Source organism: Bombyx mandarina, chromosome A1 (genome assembly GCF_030267445.1).
Source record: "Bombyx mandarina strain Sakado chromosome A1, ASM3026744v2".
Taxonomy (NCBI): domain Eukaryota; kingdom Metazoa; phylum Arthropoda; class Insecta; order Lepidoptera; family Bombycidae; genus Bombyx; species Bombyx mandarina.
In genome coordinates, this window is record NC_143234.1 from 3,777,133 (window position 1) to 3,798,062 (window position 20,930).

Consider the following 20,930-nt stretch of genomic DNA (forward strand, 5'->3'; position numbering starts at 1 on the left):
AAGTGAAGTTTATAGAACTGTACTATATAATGTTGACTAAGTAACATCATTAATAAACTTGTATCGTCAATGTCACAACATTTACACTTTACTACAATTATTATATACGTATTTAGATTTACCAACCGATTTACCAGTCTATAATTAAGGTTAATATGCACCGCTAGCTTCTTACTTCTATATAGATTCTGATCGTGAAATGCGTTTACACTTTTACTGCTAACAGTATTAGGATACCTTAGCGATTATACCTCCATAATGAAGCTAAACTTATAAAATTTGCCTCGTTAAATACAGTGGAGGGCGCCAGCCGACGGTACACGTCGATACTCAATACCTAAGCTCAGTACGCATGCACACAAAAGTCCATACGAATCCTTCGTTCAGTAAGAAACGAAAAAAGATAAACGGCGCAAAAACATCAAACTCGTAACGCAACAGGTGGACATACGACCGTCTCATTCTTTTCTATACGGCTCTAAGTTTCGTCCCTTTTGTGCGGAAGCCGCCCCTACGCCGCCCCCGCACTGGGGCGGGAAATTTAAATGAGGGTAGGGAGGGGGGATGGAAATGCTTTTCTTTTTGCTCACGGGGTGTATTTTAGGGCTTTTGTCTGGGTGAATGCGGCCGGCAATTTCGGGGTCGCTTGCTTCTTCCGACCGAGGATTTGGATATCGAGTAGTTTCCGCTATTCCTATTGTTTCGTGGTAATTTCGTGATTTTTATACGATTTAATGCGAATGGTTAAGTAAAAATCGTTTCTCCTTTACTTATAAAATGATAGTTAAGTTTTCAAATTAAAGAATCATTCTACTACATAGATAAGTGGAATAATATTTAGAGCAATTCCTTTGAAGCACATGATTGCTTTTGAACGTCAGAATGTCAACAGACATGCACATTTTACTGAAATTCGCTGAACCTAACAGAGAGCTTTGTCGTAAATGGATATTTTCCTAAACCTAAACGATGAATAGAAAAACAATCTAAATTCAATCATATTTCTTGACTCCTTAATATTTAGATTTAATCACATGATTTTTGTACTTTTTTGACCGTTTTTGTTGCAAAAGTGTAAAAATCTTTCCATTTTTACTTTCTTGTCAAGGAATAGGTCAAGCTACTAAAATCGTGTTGAATATTGCAATTCATAATTTCCTGATTGTTTAAAATGATTTCACCACACGATATAACGCTGTGGTGGATAACAGCCCGAAATATATAGATAGATTACGTAAATAATCATAACAAAATATTAATGTCGGAAGGCATGCCTAATCGTACACAAATCGTAGGGTGTAAATGCACGGGCATACCCGGTTGCCGTCAATGTATAAACAAAAAGTCTGAAAAGCCAAACAGCAAATAATATAATAATTTAGAAAAACAAAAACAACTCAAAAACTAAGCAATTAAATATCATTTACCGCCTCACAGTTTTTAATTACGTCCTTTACCACCCCAAAGCGTTAACATCGCTGCACACCTTGCGAAATGAGATCGAAGCCACAACTAGTTGGCTGTCCCCAACATTTAAACCGGTAAACAAGTAAGGAATCCACAACACTGGCACCTGCATTCCTTTCCGGGAACACTTTCAATATATCAAAAACGTACACTCAATAATAGAATTGTCATCAAAAACTCAAGCAAAACCACGCAAAATTGTAATGAATAGTGTTCTCAATGATCGAATTTCAACCATAATAACTAATACCTGAAGATTTTGATTAATCTGTACGAATTTATAAATCTACAGTGGTTCTTACGGATATTCCGTTATAACTACTGAACCATGCATCCGATTGACTTGAAATTTGGTATCCATGTCGAAAATACATGTACTTAATGGATACGCTAATATTTATATGAGTGTTGGACTCCCTAATAATGATGACAATAAATAATAATGTTAATTTTAAATACCCAGCGAAGCGGCTAGTTTTGCATATAAAATTTTGAATTTAAATTTTTTATTAGTATTTTGAAGAAAAAAAACAAGTGGCCATTTAAAAATATAATGAAATAAATATATTAAGTATAAAAAACGATTTACAAACCTAGGTTAATACGATTCTCAACTGCTAACTGCGAAACATAATTTTTTTCTTTATATTTATATGTAAATGAACATAAAACAAATCAAGAAATTTATCGATAAATGTTTATGTACATATAATTAATTTACAAATCAGAGCACGACTGTACTTCAAACGTGAAATCATTCGGTTATTTTCCGCCGTTATGTTTCGCGATAAGTTTAATTAATTGTCGGTATTAATTACTATTGTTCATATCCACGTATGTTGGTTTATTCGTACTTTGGTATGTTCGGTAATTATTTGTTAATACAAGGTAGTTTGGTATTTCGTTTGACTCAAAATATGTCTGTCTCTATTTAAGTTGGAATTTTAGCCCACATCCAAAATTATAGCATAGTGATGTTAGTGTTTTTCTGTATAAAGCTTGACTTTTTTATATGCTGTTATCTCCGCAGTTTCTCGTCTGTTGTCTGGAATATATGATTTTAATAATAAACTTTGTCGTTTTTTTTAATGGTTCAATTGGGCAAAGTTTATCAGGACTCAATCTATACAAATAAATAAAATTGGAGTGTCTGTTTGTAATACTGAAATAACGGCTTTTTACTACATGCATATGAATATATATACGGTACATACACTAAAATAACATTTTTTACAATTTTTGTTTCTGTCTGTTTGTCTGTTTGTTCCAGCTAATCTCTGGAACGGCTGGACCGATTTTGACGGGACTTTCACTGACAGGTAGATGATGATATAAGGAGTAACTTAGGCTACTTTTTTTAGACAATAACCGCGGGAAACATCGCGGGACACAACTACCAATAATAAAATTTAATGCTTCCGAAGCGAAGCGAGGGCGGGTCACTAGTCCTCAATAAAATGCAAACCTATATGTAGGATGTAGCATACATTTTCCAAATAACAGTTTCCTGTCTAAAACAAAAAACACTTTGTGTTGTTTATATCGCGTGATCACCGCTCTGAATCCTGGCTAAAAAGTATTTACAGTAAGAGAACAGAGTGTCCGGCAAATACTCGAAGAAAAATATATACAAAAGATTTATTAATTTGAAAACCCGCAGCGAATGACATCTGGAAAGAGCCCGTCTACTCCAAAACGGAATTAGAAACGTAATCGTGTACAACATAACAAACAACGGTACAAAATGAAGTCTCCATTCTCCGTACATAAAGATCTTAGGGTGTTTTGTCTGCTCACGCCGTCACTACGTGCCTTCGATAAGTCGTGAAGATACAAAGATGCACGTTAAATTACCTTGATAACAGTAACTCTTGCCCGCTGGTTTTTGTCGTAAATTATAATTTAACAAAAAAAAAAGAATTTAGTCAAACGTAAAAAAGCTTGCCTAAGTAGATGTTTCTAATTAAAAATAGCAGTAATTCGATATTTTAGTTTCAATAAGCAATACGATTGATTTTTCGGTTAAAACAATATACTCGTACAGCACAAACTGTAACTCATATTTGAAACGCTTAGATTTATGCTAGAAAGAAAAAACGATATTGTAAGTGACGTCACTTGTGTGTGACGTTTAAAGAGACCTTTCTGGATATTCTGAATAATCTTGCTAATGGTTTAATGAAATGCTCTTAAACTACGAGTATTTTTTCGAGTATTTTTGCAGTTCTGCACACAATGAGACACAATTTAAAATTAGTTGATGCAAGGGATGCAACACATAGCGACAGGACAGAACTTATTACGAATATGTAAATATGTATTATATTTCGTTTATTAATCTATTCACTAGGTCCATTTTGCCTACTTCTGTCGCATAGAAAACACGCTTTGCGTTTCCTTTTGAAGGATGGGGCTGTTGTACGGTAAAAACTAAGACCTTACAACTCCTTTTTTTTTCTACCTATGCTGATAGTCTTGAGAGGCTATTTCAGCTTCTTCTTGACATGTAGGTGAGCTCACGGGGCTCAAACCGAGAGTGTTGCTAGCATTGGCCCTAGCAAGAGCAGTGCTTCGCAGAATCTACCACCGGATCGGAAACGCGACCCACTTAGAAGATCCAGCGAGAAACTCAGTGGACTAAAGAAGAACTCATATCTAAAAGCGAGTGGTGGCATTTACGTTGTAGATGTCTATGGGCTCCGATAACCATCTAAACTATAAAAAACGCTTGACAGTTCGAAGGCTGCGAAAGCAACCACGCAATTGGGATTTCGATCCCATGTCTCAAGATGGGCTCCAGTAACCACTTAACTAAACACAGACACAAGATACACTCATTCGTTCATCTATAACAGTAAAAAAATCTGTAATCTAGATGACGTGCTTAATACTGGCACTATACCTTTGTTCTATAGAAGTTATACTTATGCTCTACGTCAAAACCTTCCAAGTGAATCCTCTTATACTTAATTAAACATTCTTCTATTTCGCTACGTGAATAGAAAGAGTAATGAAGGCTAGGACATTGTCAGAATGCAGCCGGATATCTAGTTATAAAGAATTTGAAGCCGATTTCCTTCGCTTCGTCATCATTAAAAAAGAACATCTATGTCTCATGTACTTAGTACTGGCACCATACCTTTGTTCTATAGTTATAGAGAGAGAGAGAGAGAACATACTTTATTGCACACCAAAACACAATTAACATTAGAAAACAGTCAACGAGCAGATACGTTTGTACAATAGGCGGTCTTATCGCTAAAAGCGATCTCTTCCAGACAACCGTTTAATTAACAGAAATTCTGGACAGATCAAGATACAGCAGGTATGTTGCGGTGTATTATTAACAACACTTTATTAAAGAAAATACTTATGTTCCACGTCAAAACCTTCCAAGTGAATCCTCTTATACTTAATTAAATATTCTTCTATTTCGCTACATGAACAAAAAGATTAATGAAGGCTAGGACATTGTCAGAATGCATTTAGCCGGATATCTAGTTAATGAATTTGAAGCCGATTTCCTTCGCTTCGACATCATTAAAAAAGAACATCTATGTCTCCTAATTCGTCTCCAATACCGTCCATAATTTCACCGGGAAAATCATTACACACGCCCCGGTAATTCGGGTTTCGAGGACCCCACCTCCACCCAACTCAACCCTCGGCTCTCACCCAAACCTACCCACGCTGCATCTCATTTTCAAACGCAACACTAAGGCGATATTCGCATAAAATCGAAACCGACGATGGCCGAAACTCAACTCTGTAGTTCCAACAATAAAGTGCATTTTCAACAGTTCGGGGGCAGTACAAACCATTCCAATTGTAACTTTGTACGCTAGACGTTAAAGTTAGAATTTCTTTGCGTCTCCTTGGCAGCGTTTCGCCTCTAAGGCTGCGAGGGTGGCGCGGGGGAATTTCCACTGAATAATAGAGGGGAGATTTCCTCCTCTTATTTTTTCGTGAATTTTTTATTTAAGAAAGGGATAAGATTTTAATGTGGGCGCTCCCGGGTTTTATTACTAGCGATTGTGAGATATACCCCATTGTTGGGAGTCTTGATGCGTGTGGGGTTTCCGCTTAAAGTATTCTGTATGGGAGATGTGTCCTCGGGACAGCGGAGCAATGCCTTTAATGACTTTGGAGTATCTTTTACGAACGTTGCCGTTTTTTTCGTGGAGCGGATTTAGGTATTACCAACATTATTTCGGGAAGATTTCATTGTGGGGATGTTTTATTTCCGAGGCGACCTATTGTCTCGCTGTGCTTGTATGTGACTTTTGTTCTCTGTTTTTTTTTAATAAGAGCTTAAAGTCGTGAACCCGAGATCTGTACGTACGATACGACTTCGCAACGTGCCTTTAAAAATAATTGATCTTTAAGATGCATTAGATACCTAACTAGTATGTCGTTTCAAAATGATGTCCAAAAAAATCTTACTAGCACACAAAACCAAAAATTTCATCGTTTGTTGGCAGTTTTCTAAAAATGCAACTCCTAATGTATCCATGTTTTGACTGACACATAAAAATAACTAATATACGTTTTCAAAAACACGTAACGCCGTTAGCGTATGCTTACGCACACTCACGCATACATAATTCAACATTAACATTCGGAACAACACTAATATTTCACGAGCTTAATTTTTAACCTCATTACAATGCTAATCCCACACTATTTCAACACACACTTGTCCAATAAATTACGCACATAAACGGATCACAATAAATCCGTACAAATTATAACATGATCAATAATAATGTTAATATACACCGCCCACTACCATCGTTGCCGATGCCGGAAGCCAACCAGCATTCCACTTCTCCGTCTGGCCTTGAACCTAACTGCCTTCACAATACCATCTTGGTCTGTGGTCTAAGTTATAAGCGACGAACGTACTGTAATGGTCGGCAGTGGCTCGGCCTGCCCCTGGTATTGTTGGCGTCCATGAGCGACGGTAACCACTTACCATCAGGTGGGCCGTATGCTCGTCTGCCTACAAAAGCAATAAAAACAAAATGATCGTAAGCAGACAAACAATTTAGGGCGCAGTACTTAAATTCCACTAAATACGTTTAGATTCATACGATTATAGCTTCTGGAGGTATTCTCCCAAAGCTTTCGTCACGAATTGCTTTACAAAATAAAGGCACTGTCCTAAATATTAACTATAAACAATTTTTTGTAATAAACAGTTCTAGATATTACAACGATAATGCAATTTTCGTTATGTTAGTTTTATTTATTTATTTATTTTATTAGGCTCACAATACACATCACAAGCTAAAGATTCATAAAAAACACAAATAAAAAGAAACAAAATCTGGCTTGCAACATAAGTTAGTGATGCACAATGCATTGAAAATACGAGCTATCCCTCAAACTAATTAAAGCTATTAGTAAAACAATTAACTGTACCTGTATTAGGACCGCAGATTATGGGCTCCAAACACATATGGCTGTGTGGATTAGAATAGCACCATCAACCTTCCTGTGGTAGCCAAAAAAGACGATCAAAGGATTAACAAGGCCATGGGTACCTGTTCTCTGACCATGAAACTGATATTTTCCATTTATAGAGAGTATTATAATCCTGTATGGATTGGCACCATTCTATTTCTGCAGTGAAGAAGTCACGCGGTCCGGGTGGAAAAACAGAAGCCGTTATATAATGTAATGGACAATTCGACCTCATGTCTCTGTTTGAGGTTGCATTAACATCTTGATATCTTTGTTCGTTCGCTCGTTAACCCATCTACGTAATAAATAAATAAATGACAGCCAGAGATTATTTTACAGTAATATTTACGGTAAAGTAATGAACAGTAACAAAAGTAACATCGTTTTTTCTTATACTTATACACCTAAAACCAATTAAACTTTTTTTATTGCTTGGGTAGACGAGCTCGAAGTCCACCTGGTGTTAAGTGGATACCGAAGCCCGTAGACATCTACAACGTAAATGCCGCCACCCACCTTGGGTTACGAGTTCTAAGGTCTCCGTTTTTACAGTACAACGCGTGTCCTACCCCCCAAACCGAAAAGCATTACTGCTTCACGATACCTACCCATGCGGACTCACAAGACGTCCTACCATATTATACTATAATTATTATTATATTATAAGACATATTATTAATTACGCTTAGGCTCTCGCTAAGTCTTATAAACTTAAAAATAATTGAGTCACAAAATCGGAAGTCCGAAATTACATCGGAGTATCGTTTGTCGGCTCATTTTGGATTCACGAACACGCGTACCGTGTGACGTTTTCGCTTCAACGACGCCGAATTCGATCCTTATCTATATTGTTCGTTGTGTAATCAATATTTGTTGATCGTTCTGCGTCTAACTTGCGATCGTTAACGAGAACGTACGCGATGTGAATTTGTTATAGGCACTCGCTTAGGTGCTACCAAGCCGTTTGTGTCACTAAGTCACGCAGATTTTCTGCAAAAGTTCGCTAACCAATAAAAAAAATCAGCTGGTTAGTAATTATTTTTATGACCTTCTTTATGGTGCATTTTGGAGAGGGGGGACTCCCTAACAAAACCTTATATTTTGTAGGACAAATATTCTTTCACGTTATTTAGATAATTATCTCGATAATTAACAAAGAAAAATTCAGTTGGTAATAAATTTTTAAAATTCGTGAATTCAACATATTCCATCCTTGCTACCCCTAGTAAGCTACCATTTACTAACGTTACTGTAAGGAAAAAAGTTGGGCGTCTAGTCAAAAGGAAGCTACTCACGAAAAATCAGCTTGTTAGTAATAAATGATGAAAAGTGTACCAGGGATCCTGTACTATCTATACTAATATTATAAAGAGGAAAGATTTGTTTGTTTGTTTGTTTCGAATAGGCTCCGAAACTACTGGACCGATTTGAAAAATTTCCATTAGAAACCGACATTGTCCCTGATGAACATAGGCTACTTTTTTTTATTTTTTTTTTTTTTGGTTTCCTGTGTGTTTTAATGTTTCCGAAGCGAAGCGAGGGCGGGTCGCTAGTTTATTATAAGTCTTTATCACAATACAACTTCCGAGTTGGATTCAACGCGTTTGGCGGCACATTTTGATATCTTTGCGGGCCGATAAAACCATATAACATCAAGAAGAGTGTGAACTCACCTACCCATTTAAGCTTACAAACAAAATAGATCCAGGCTTCAACACAAAATGAGTATTAAAAAAAACAACAGAGAACTGTCTATAGATTTTAAGTAAACAGTCGGTTATTGTGAGTTATCCCCTGGGACATTCAACTACCCACTATAAAATAATCAAGCACTGCAAGGGTTGGAATGGGGTGCCATCGATAGGAGAGAAACGATAGGGTGCTTTAGTGTAAAATTGTTATAATTACTCAATGGTGAATTATTAACTTTAAATCAAGTAATTTTGTAATTTGTAATAGTAATTAGATTTGGTGCAGTACAAAGTCTGTTTCATTCTTGAAACGCATAACTGCTTTGCGGCAGAAATATACTATAGTTGCAGCTTACCGCGCAGCCTTACAATATGCCTTACTACCGGTAATTACGAATATTATGCGGGATTAACCCCCTTTATTCAATCATATCATTTGAAAAATCGGGAACTGTTAACGGTAATTAACTATCGCACTGCTCGATACGAATGCACTCCTCATCGAACTCGTCGACTCCGACGAAGAGTTCGACGTGTAAACTAGCCATAGACACAACCCACTGTGTTTCTCGCCGGATCCTCTCAGTGGGTCGCGATTCCGAACCTATAATAGGTTCAGCGAAGCAATACTCTTGCTAGTGTTAGCAATTCTCTCGGGTAGAGCCTGTAAGCTCACCTATCAGTCGGCGTGAAATTGAATGAATGAATAGGTAAGAAAAAAAAAAACGAATGCACCACCCGAAGCTTCAGACTACGACGACTTCATTATATCATCATTCTATTTTAAATCACAAATTTTACAACCACTATATGAATAAACAATATTATTATATACTAAAGATTTTGCATCATTAAAAAGTGTGTTACTGTACATTTACAATACTGTCTGTGGCTCTAGGGATAGGCGTGCGGACGGACGTTAATACTTTTAAAAGCGTCGTCTCCGGCAGTCGAGTTCTGGCGGATATCTCATTGTGCATATATATACAGAATCTAAAGATACCATTCACGAAACTGAATCTTGAATAAACTATCAGAACTATTTTTTCCTACCTATGATTGTAACCTAAGGGGTTATGCCAGCGGGCGAGAACATTTCAACAATTAAAGAAAATATTATTAAATTCATAAGCTAAAAATATCGATACTAAATGTGATAGTGTTCGCTTACTGATCGAAATTCGATATAATTACTCGTATTTCAAAATTTCGATTCATTAACGTATACAATTTTCAATCTAAAAAAGAATACTGTTAGGTATATTAATTTAAGCTAGTCAACTACTAAACAAAAAAAACTCGATTGACAAACAGCACAAAACGTTGTTTTGTCTGTGCTTGCTTATATATTTAAAAAAAAAAAGTAGATTATATTATGTTTAAGTTAATTATCGATAAAGTTGATTATTGAAAACACGAATACAATAACATTTTCTGAAAATAAATCGTAGCTAGATCGATTTATCGCCCCCGAAATTCTCTTTAGTATACTAAATTTTATGAAAATCGTTGGAGCCATTTTAGAGATTCAGATTATATATTTATTTATATACAAGAATTGCTCGTTTAAAAATATAAGATGTAAAATAAAATACAACATTTTTGGACGTTACTTTTGAAGAAGCCGCCAATTTGTCTTCAGCAACTTGCAGATTGGACGGAAGAAGAACAATGTCGAGGTTTCATTTCTTGGATTTATCCGGTCAATTTCAAGCACATAGTTTGAATATAAACACAACACGCGCTTATACGAGTATACAAAATAAATTGATAATACTACTGACTGGGAAAAAACTCATTGACAATAATACTGGCTGTTAATAAAACTTAAGGTGTGCTGACTGACATAAGCGTCATACAATGTGAAACAGCGTTTAGTCGCGTTTAAGTACTTGAATGCTTGTACAAGTTGTTTTCACACTTATGATTGGCTATACAACTATCTTCATTTTCGAGAACTATTTGCATACACCCTGTATATTAACTTAGGCAGACAAAATTATGCGACAAGAAAACTTCGTATGCACTAATATCAACAGGTTAATTGAGATTTGACTCATGAATACACAGTTTCAAACCAAACGAGACATCAAAGAACGTTTTACTAGAGAAAATCCGTGTTGGATGAAAGAAAACTTAGTTTTGCGAAATTGAAATATAACTTTGAAGCTTATATTGGAGGTGATGTAAATTTTAATATTCATAAGTATTTTATTCACTTTTTACTGGCTCGAATGAGCAAACAAGATTACCGTCATAGACGTCTCCGATGTCAGGGTCACACACAAATCGCTGTCAACGGCGAAGGATATTTCAATTTTCGTTTAAAGGATAATAATTACAAATTCAGAGCATGATGATTCAAAGCCAAAATTATCTCTGGCAGCGCGTAAGTGAACTCAGTAATAGAAATAAAGTGTTATAAAGTAAACATAAGCTGATGACAGACTCACCGGCTACTCACGACATTTCTCATATATTAATGTACTAGCTTTTGCCCGCGTCTCCGTCCGCGTGGAATAGGTACTTTGGCATAACGCTAAATTTTACCCCCCAATTCATTTATGTAGAAAGAGAAAATATTTTTGTATTATAGAATGTTAAGGAGCTATTTAAATCCCTATTTTGAAACATTGTTATTGGTGCTCCACTTTTATAGGTCTTCTTACCGTGATGTTTATATTAGCCTTCCTCAATAAATGGCCTATCTAACACTGAAAGAATTTTTCAAATCGGACCAGTAAGTAGTTCCTGAGATTAGCGTGTTCAAACAAACAAACTCTTCAGCTTTATAATATTAAATATGTATAGATTCGATCAATATAGGAGCACAAACAACAAAACACGGTTTCAATGTTAGTATTTTCTACGGTATTCATTTGTCGTATACTTAATTAAATATCATTTTACGATTTAAACTCATGTTTTTATAGTCATTATGTTATTTCTTACAATTCGATTGCTTTATAGTATTCGTGGTTGCATACGACTAAGGTGTCATTAGTCGATATTTGAAGCTTGTAGTAACCACTGCATTTATTACTCTATAAAAATATTTCTAAATAATATGTTTTATGACATATCCCTCTAATTCTCCTCTACCGTAGTGCTGCACATACATACTCCAAAACAAGTTCATAATAAATACAAATAACTACAAAGACGTTTTTGCCAAAACACAATCCAAATATTAATCCCATTTTCTCGTTTCTGAAAACGAATACGACACAAGTACACTTTCTAGAATATTCTCGTGCATTTCCAACGGATGGTAATTGCCCAGAAACTCCTATTTCGAACCCCGGCCGCCCAGCCTCCCGAAGGTAGGGTGGGAACTGCCACCCCTTCAGTCTAGATTCTAGACCCGAGACCTAATCTCGTCGGAATGGAATTGTCTGAAACGTATATACGTATATAGGTTAATGTATTATGAATGTGCTTTCGGCTGGGAAAATTGGATGAATTTTTCACTCGAGAACTGTTTACGGCTCACGAGAAATAACCTATTGATTAATACGTGAAGCAAAAACTTTGTATCCCTTTTTACGAAAATTGCGCGGACGGAGGAGTATGAAATTATCTACACTTATAGAGAATATAGAGAAGAAGTGCACAAAGCTATTTTTATTTATTTATTTATTTATTTATTTATACTTTATGCACAAAACAAAACTTGTACACAGGCGGACTTAATGCCATGGGCATTCTCTTCCAGTCGACCATAGGGTGGTGCAGAGATAATGCATGGTAGGTGCATTGACAAAAGAATAACAAACACAACAACAAAACAAAAAAAAAAGAACAAACTCAAAACAAAAATCTTCCTTAAAATAACATCTCAGTATTATAGAATACACATACTACAATTCAATATACCTATAAATAAAATAGTAAAATACATACATACACATAATTACACACAATAATATACATGTAAAGTAATAATATATAAATACACATGAAAATACACAATTTAGTATTATAGTTAAGAATGGCTAAAAGTAAATATATATAATATAATAATAATAATTGAAAAATGAAATAAACTAGTTTGGAGATGATTCTTCCAGTTTTTTGTGGATGTGTTCGCGAACTTTGAGTTTAAAAGTAAAGCGATTGCTGATCATCCTGATTTCTTTGGGAAGCGAATTCCATAATATTATGGACTGTACAAAGAAAGAAGAATGTAAAAAATCTGAGCGATGGATAGGACATTGTAAGAGACGATTATGTGAAGAACGTAGAATTTTCTCATGGCTTGCGTTCAAGTATCTAAAATGCGATTTTAAGTAAGAGGGTGAGGAGGCAGAGTCCAAAAGAGAAAACAAGGTAGAAAGCGCTCTCTCCTCTCTACGCTGACGGATCGGTAACCATTTCAGACGAGTTCGGTGCGCGGACACATGGTCATATTTTCTAAGATTGAAAACGAATCGAATGCAATTATTGAGAAGGCGGTCTAGTTTGTTGAGGAGATCTGCATTCAGGTCATAGTAGCACACATCACCGTAGTCTACCATAGGGAAAATTAAAGTCTGCACAAGCATGGCCTTTACATTCGATGGTAGCATATTTTTTAGCCGATAGAGAGATCGCAAGGTCCTGATGACTTTTTGACTAATGGATGTTATTTGCGCTCTCCAACCAAGTGTAGTGTCAATGTGTAATCCAAGATTTTTCACGTTTCGGCTAAAGGGGATGATTATGTCATTGAAAACAACAGGCGGCAGCTTAAAATTACTGATCTTACTCATATTTCGATGGCTACCAACAATTATCGCCTGGCATTTGGTAGGATTCACCGCCAGACCAAACCTATCGGACCAATTTTTGATTGATTTTAAATCATTGTTTAGTTTGGTAATAGCGTCCGATATGTGATCAACATCGGTTTGTGCGTACAGTTGTAGATCATCGGCGTAAAGATGAAATGCACACCGTAGCTCAGGGGTGAGAAAATTTATAAAAATTGAAAACAAGAGAGGAGAGAGGACACCGCCTTGTGGGACGCCAGATTCAAGATTACACCAGTTTGATGAGAGTTCGTCATTACGAACAGATTGCTGACGTCCCTGAAGATAGGAAGAGAACCAATCCAACGCCCCTTTTGAGACGTTGAGATGAGAGAGGATGGAAAGAAGGATATCGTGACAAACGGTGTTAAACGCGTTTGAGAAATCAACCAAAACTAGTATAGTAATTTTGGATTCTTCCAAGCCCACCCTGATATCACCTGTCACTTTCAGAAGCGCGGAAATGGTACTGTGGCCTGGTCTAAACCCAGATTGAAAAGGGCTAATTAGGGAATTATTAAATATAAATCGAGAAAGCTGCTTATGGACACAGATCTCGAGCACTTTGGATAGGAAGGGTAAGATTGAAATTGGGCGAAAGTGATTAGGAACAGAAGGGTCAGGAATTTTAGGTAGGGCACGAACATAAGCTCTGCGCCATAGGAAAGGAAACTCTCCGGAGTCAAGAGAGAAGTTAATAATATGATAGATTGCAGGTAGGAGACAGTCTAGGATAGCTATTTTTTTTTTTAATAATGCATAAATTATACATTAAATCAATAAAGAAAAAATTACACACACTGCGACGTCTGCGGTCAAATTGAGAATAGATTAAATATTGTTTGTCTTTATTTATATATTTTTATAGTGTAGCCTTGGCGAAATTTGTGATTAAAGAAGTATAAAATACAATCATAATTGTGTACAAACATACAATTCCAATTAATTATAGTTGAATCTCGACTACTGCAGGACCTCTAGTAACCTATTAATTTCTCAAAACATTTGATCTGTAGAATTATTTAACGTTACCAATGCGAAAATGTCTTAGTTTTTTCTTCAATGCGTTGAGTTGATAAGAGATTAGTGAGAACTTATCGTTGTTTCTGAAGAGAAAACTAGTGTTTCATTACTAGAATATCTGAAAGCGATTGGAATCGCCACGGAATCTTTTATCTTAATTATCTTCATCGAATAGATCGTGTTGCTATAATAATGAATTATGTAAACTTCGATTATAACAATTGCATAATAGATTCCTATTTCAAAGACGAAACAGCTTCTTTTTTTTATTGCTTAAATAGGCGGACGAGTTACTGGAGCCCATGGATATCTACAACGTAAATGCCGCTACCCACTTTGAGATATGAGTTCTAAGGTCTCAGTATAGTTACAACGGCTGCCCTACCCTTCAAATCGAAACGCATTACTGCTTCACGGCAGAAATAGGCAATACAACCAACGTCGGAAACATTCGTGTTGTGATCTATGAGCTCCAGTAAGTACTTATCCAAGTAGACTGCTTGTCGAGATCGTTCAGGATTATTCATCAACATAAAAAGAAACTCCAAATCGATTTGTTTTCTGAGCAATTTCATGAATGTTGGCATCGACGAAATACAAAATGTTAATTACCAAAATGTCATTTCATTCGTGATGCTCCATCAGAATGCCCTATCGTGTTCCCACGGACGTAATCATCACGTATTACCGAGACAACCATAATCATAAATTCAATAACTTTAGCCCTTTCGTTACGACCACTTCAATTGCGCAGATTGACCCTATCCCCTAACAGCCCTTAAACGAGCGTTCAATTTCACACCGACTGTTACTAAAAACGAAAATATTAAATCCAATTTACTTACCCCATACATAGCCCCTCGATTATCCGCATAGAAAAAAAAAAACATGAATTATGAGTATTATAACCTCTCATAGCCATTGTGCGGTAATCGGCGATTCTTTGTAAATACGCACAGCGCGCCACCCCGCTTGTTTGCTCGTTCAAAAAAAAATGAGAATATGATTTTATGGCAGGTTAAATCCATTATAAGTGGGGATTAAGTTATGAGTAATATTTCCATTTGTTTGGGGGCATTTAACGAGCCATTTGACGCCTTTTCGCATCGCGTGCGTGCGCGCCGCGTCGAGATAACCTACAATTAAATCGCCATCTTGCGTCTAAAGCGATGTTTTATTGAATGTTTGTTTTGATGACAGGTGAATTATAATGATCGGAACGTTGATTAAACGATGGCACGTTGATGGAGCTTTTTGATTCGGCCACTTAATTTCATGCTAGTTTAGTTTGATGGTTCTCGCTTAACAATATTACTACGTGGCTTTTAAGGGTGTTTCCATTATTCACCTCGTGTTTTCACCTTGCGCGCTTGATACGAAGTTTTTCCTCATAAATATGGATGGACCTCCGCCTGTGACGTCAGATATGTACCCTGAGCACATATTCTGTATTAATTTTCATCGAATCCAAAATCAAAGGACGCTATTCCCGAAGGATCTGGCCACGTAATGCGCCCATTTTCTGGACAAAGCGGATTATTTCGGTGTTGTCATACCTAAAGCCCATTATCATAATGTGGTGACGTGATGCCCTTGTCACCGTTTTTTTTTTGGTCTTTTTTCGCTTGTCACACTGTGTGGTCTAATAGTGTGTTGGTTTTTAAGTCGTTCCGAGAATCGATGACCTGACCGCTTGTTTATTGAACCATCAATTACGTAATATCAAATGTGAAGCAATTTTCTAGAAGCGTCTAATTTCGTACCGTATACTTTGCCGCTAAAGGCACGTTTGACGGGCGCAAACATGATATTCAAGTAATGACGAAATTATTGAATGTTTACCGATACCCTCTACGTTTGCAAACAAACACTCAATTACTGAAACAAGGAAAAGAAAGATAGCCTATCGGTACTGTAATGTCGCCGAAGACATGGCACGCCATTGCACCGACCGCAGTTGTTGAATGAGTAAAGTTTTCCCATAAAAAAAGTGGTTTCAACATTTATATTTCACAAGCATTGTTTGAGTAATTGCCCGCCCTGCGAAATAACCTAATGGGCGTACTTAGAATGTAGTAAAAAATCGATTCACCCATATTTGTTGTTAATTATTGTCGGTTGAGCCGTCTTTCCGCTTCTGCTGATTCGAATACGATTTAAGACCCTCCCTGGTCCAATTACAGAGTTCTCAAAAGTCTCCCTTCTGCCCTCCCCCTCTCGTTTTTAGATCGAGCCTCGTTTTAATGACCTCTCCAGTCCCGATGTTCATTTGTCGCGAGGGTTTTGCGTACGATTATTTTACTTTTTTTTTCCTTTTTTTTTCTCGTGTTCAGCAACTTGAGCGTTACGGAGAAAGGTTCGAAACGGTTTTGTTCAATTTCTATGTGTTTTTTCTTTTGCATTTTTATTTCGTGGAAATCTAAAATAATAAAAAAAAGACGTTCTGTACTCATCCGACCCTATGCAATTTACTCAATCTCATACTAATTGTTTAAAATTCACTAGCGCACCCCATATTAAAAAATTTGTCCCCATTAGTTGTCCCATAGAGCATTTTCGCTGACGCGAGGGGGCTTTTATGCATGTTGTTTGGAATCCTGTAATTTCGAACGATTCTGCAGTTTACCCCGGTTTTCGTTGTAATTGTGGAGAGGGCTTGATGTTAATTCAAAATTACTCCGGCAGTCTTTTGTTGTCGATTTTTAATCTTCACTAATGCCCACGAACAGAATTGATTGAAAATATTGCTTTGATGTGTATTCAGTATGTATTTACAAAAAAGACTTATTAGTATTTACGTCTTATGTTTCTTAAATGGCCTTTGTGTTTAATGAAAAACAATATTGCTGTTTTTTTTAATAACTTTTTATTAGCCACAAAAAAAAACATCCAAAATTGCGTAATGTTAACATACATTCGAATCAAAATTCACACATCACACATCAACTTCATCATATAGATGCAAATATCGAGTCGGTGTCAAACAAAAGATACGAATGCTGATTGATTACCGAGCAAATTCAGACAGAGCAAACAAAAACCAAAATAGCAGATACCTATTTCGCGTTCAAATATTGTATTGTGAACTGTCCGCGATACGCCTTCCCAGGAACGTGACGAGATTGCATGCGTCACCCATATACTTTATACCGATAGCCTTAAGGGCGGAAATAGTAGTGACGGTAGGAGAAATGGATTTAAAAAAACGACATTTTAAAGCACAACGCCACGACATGTGTCATCACATAATGTCAACGGAGGGATTATGATAACCATCGTACCGATCCCATCTAGAGTTGGGGAATCACCCTTTGCGATCTCGATTCGGCATAGATACACTGAGACCGGCAACTGCAAATTGCGCTCTAAACTTTTAAGAATACGATTGAAAATCGCGTATGCTTACGAAAAAGCAGAGGGTGCTCCAGAAAAGACAATTTAACCCTAAAAAATGGAGCACGGACATTAATCCGCATGTAATATCGCAAATTTGTCATCGGTCCGTCGGTTTTAGTGCGCATCTGTCATTTTATACGGAATTCGATTTGCCGCTATCAGCACAGTCGATGACGGCTCGTGTTTTTCGTGTACTCACTAAAAAATGCTCAATAGTCCATGCGCATTCTACTATTAGGCCGTGAATTGATTACCAGGCTAAGAATAAGGTGACGAATTCTTCGTTCTTTTTTTATACAGCTTAAATGGGTTGACGAGCTCACGGCCCGCCTCGTGTTATGTGGTAACCGGAGCCCATAAACATGTACAACGTAAATGTTCTTCAAACGAGGATTGTGGCGAGTAATTATTGGTAAGCAGCGGCTTGACTGTGCTCTTAGCATTACTGACGTCCATGGGCGAGACGGGTAACCATTCACCTACTAGTGGCCATTTGCTTGTTTGCCTATAAGGGCAATAAGAAAAAACAGTGCAATTGAGACCGAGAAATATATCTGAAGATTAGCGACGTCTGTCACGTCGTGATGTCCATCGACCCTGGTAACCACTTAAGATCATGTGGGGCGTGTGCTGGTTCAACCATTAAAGCGATAAACAAATAAAAATAAGATCGAGTGACTAAATAGCGATCACACTTTAGATATGTTTTTTTGTGTAATTAATAAATAATCTCTATATATAAAAATGAAGTGCTGTTTTTTTTTTTTTGCTGTTCGTTAGTCTCGCTAAAACTCGAGAACGTCTCGACCGATTTGGCTAATTTTGGTCTTGAATTATTTGTAGAAGTCCAGAGAAGGTTTAAAAGGTAGATAAATATCAAAATTCCTTTTGTTTGTTTTAAGTTTATTTTATACAAAAGCTAAGGTCTTTTATTTATCGATTGAGGCACTACGAAGTTTGCCGGGTCAGCTAGTCACTAATCATAACTGGGAACAAATCACGCACCTACTACCAATCTTAGCATCACCTGTGTTAAGGGTACCAGAGACTGATAAACATACGTATATATGTTTAAACGTATAAATATATAGATAATAAACACCCAAACAAAGAGCAACAAAAAAATTTTTTCATCACACAATGTTTGCCCGACGTGGAGATCGAACCCACGACCTTTCGCGTAACAGTCGGCCCGCTAACTACTGCTCCACCGAGTCAGTCCGTTCAAGTTACAAAAACTTAACCGATGATACTCCGAGACCCCTTTTAGTCTGTCAATATCGTTCCCTAATATGAAACGGCTAATAAAATCCGCAACTTAAATTCGTTGGAGCGATAATAAATTGCCCTTTTTGACGTCTTATTTAGCGGATGCGTTTCACGTGTCAGTATCAGGGGAGGGGTAAGTTGCACGGGGCCACACGGGGCCCATAAATGTATTCAGGTCCTCGATAACGCCACGTGGCGTCTTCAGGTGACATGACCGGGGTCTTTCACCCTGCACGGACCACGCGTTCTTTGTTATTTCAAACGATATTTTTCATTAAAGATAAATTCTGAAAATTCGTCTTTTTTTAAATTTTTTATTGCTTAGATGGGCGGACGAGCTCACAGCCCACCTGGCGCTAAGTGGTTACTGTGGTTACTGGAGCCCATAGACATCTACAACGTAAATGCGCCACACACCTTCTCATATAAGTTCTAAGGTCTCAGTATAGTTACAACGGCTGCCCCACCCTTCAAGCCGAAACGCATTACTGCTTCACAGCAGAAATAGGCAGGGTGGTGGTACCTATCCGTGCGGACTCACAAGGTCCTACCACCAGTAAATAGGTATAGTAAAGGTTCTACCACCGTCTTGAAATAAAATAGAGGTCTAGGTGGAGTATACTTTTTATTGTACATTAACGTAAAATAAACGCTCATGCAAAAGTGGAATTGACGGTCTAATGAGATTAAAAGAGATCTTTTCCAGACGACGACCATCGCATGGGCAATCATCTAATCAAAGAAATCAACAACAGCGTACTTACAGATGGAAATAAGAATATATAAATAAATATTAACAATATTAATATAATAATAAAATACTACATTTAACATAAAAAAAAAAACACAGTTTACATTACAATAGCCATGGAACATAATTACATAATTGCACATTTCGTTACTAAATATGGATCTGACACTTTAACCTAAAACAAACAGATTGATAATTGATTGGAAGATTGTTTTTTTTTAATTAAGCATTGTGTAATAAAAATCAAAACAGCATAAAATTATGAGTTGCCTATTTACTTTACAGTTGAAAAACAGATCTAGATTATAGACACGACAGCCGGTTATTAAGACAATCAATTTTTTCTCGTAATTTTTTTCGAACTGTACTATAAGCTTATATGGACATATATATAAATGTACACATACACATATGTACGTACATTAAAAAAACAACATAAGTGACATAAACAATCAATCAGACAAACAAAAGCGTACATACACGTTTTCTAACTGAATATGCAATTTCGAAAAGGGCACATGTCGCATATTTTGTCTAATACGTTTTTTCATATACATGTAGTTTTGAGGCTTACCTACACCCGTTTTATAATAATTCCAGTAATTTTCAATTGCTAATTAACACTAAAATATATCTCAAAAGTTAATATTGTAAATTTTACAGTGCTTTAGAAAATAATCAGCTTTTTTTCATTTCCTGAACATTTTACATTTTCAGAGATGTGCCCCTTTTCGAAATTGCATATTCAATTAGACTCTTCATCTTTATAATAAAGACTTTTATCAAATTGCATATAATTATGTCTCTCTCTAGTTTTTGTTAGGCTGAGTTCACACGGGTGTAAAAAATAAAACCCGACGAGTTTCGGCACTCCTCGGTCGCGTGTCACGGACAGATTCAACAAACCGTGAACGTATCGTGTTTAATTGCTTAAAACATTTTTCGAAGTAAGCTGTCTTCGTATCTTTCGTTCGTACGTAGCCTGAGTATAGCTACAGTATATCTTTAGTATTAGCAGTCACTTTCAACTACAGAAGAAATCAAAGACGCTGCGTTTGAGCCGTAAGCTAGGGTTGG

The 20,930-nt window shown here is 36.6% G+C and overlaps 1 protein-coding gene across 6 annotated transcripts in view; it reads left to right on the top strand.

The window, feature by feature from the left end:
- Positions 1 to 20,930, top strand: part of pan (transcription factor pangolin) — a 213,682-nt gene that overhangs the window by 111,087 nt on the left and 81,665 nt on the right. The gene's annotated exons all lie outside the window — the stretch shown is intronic.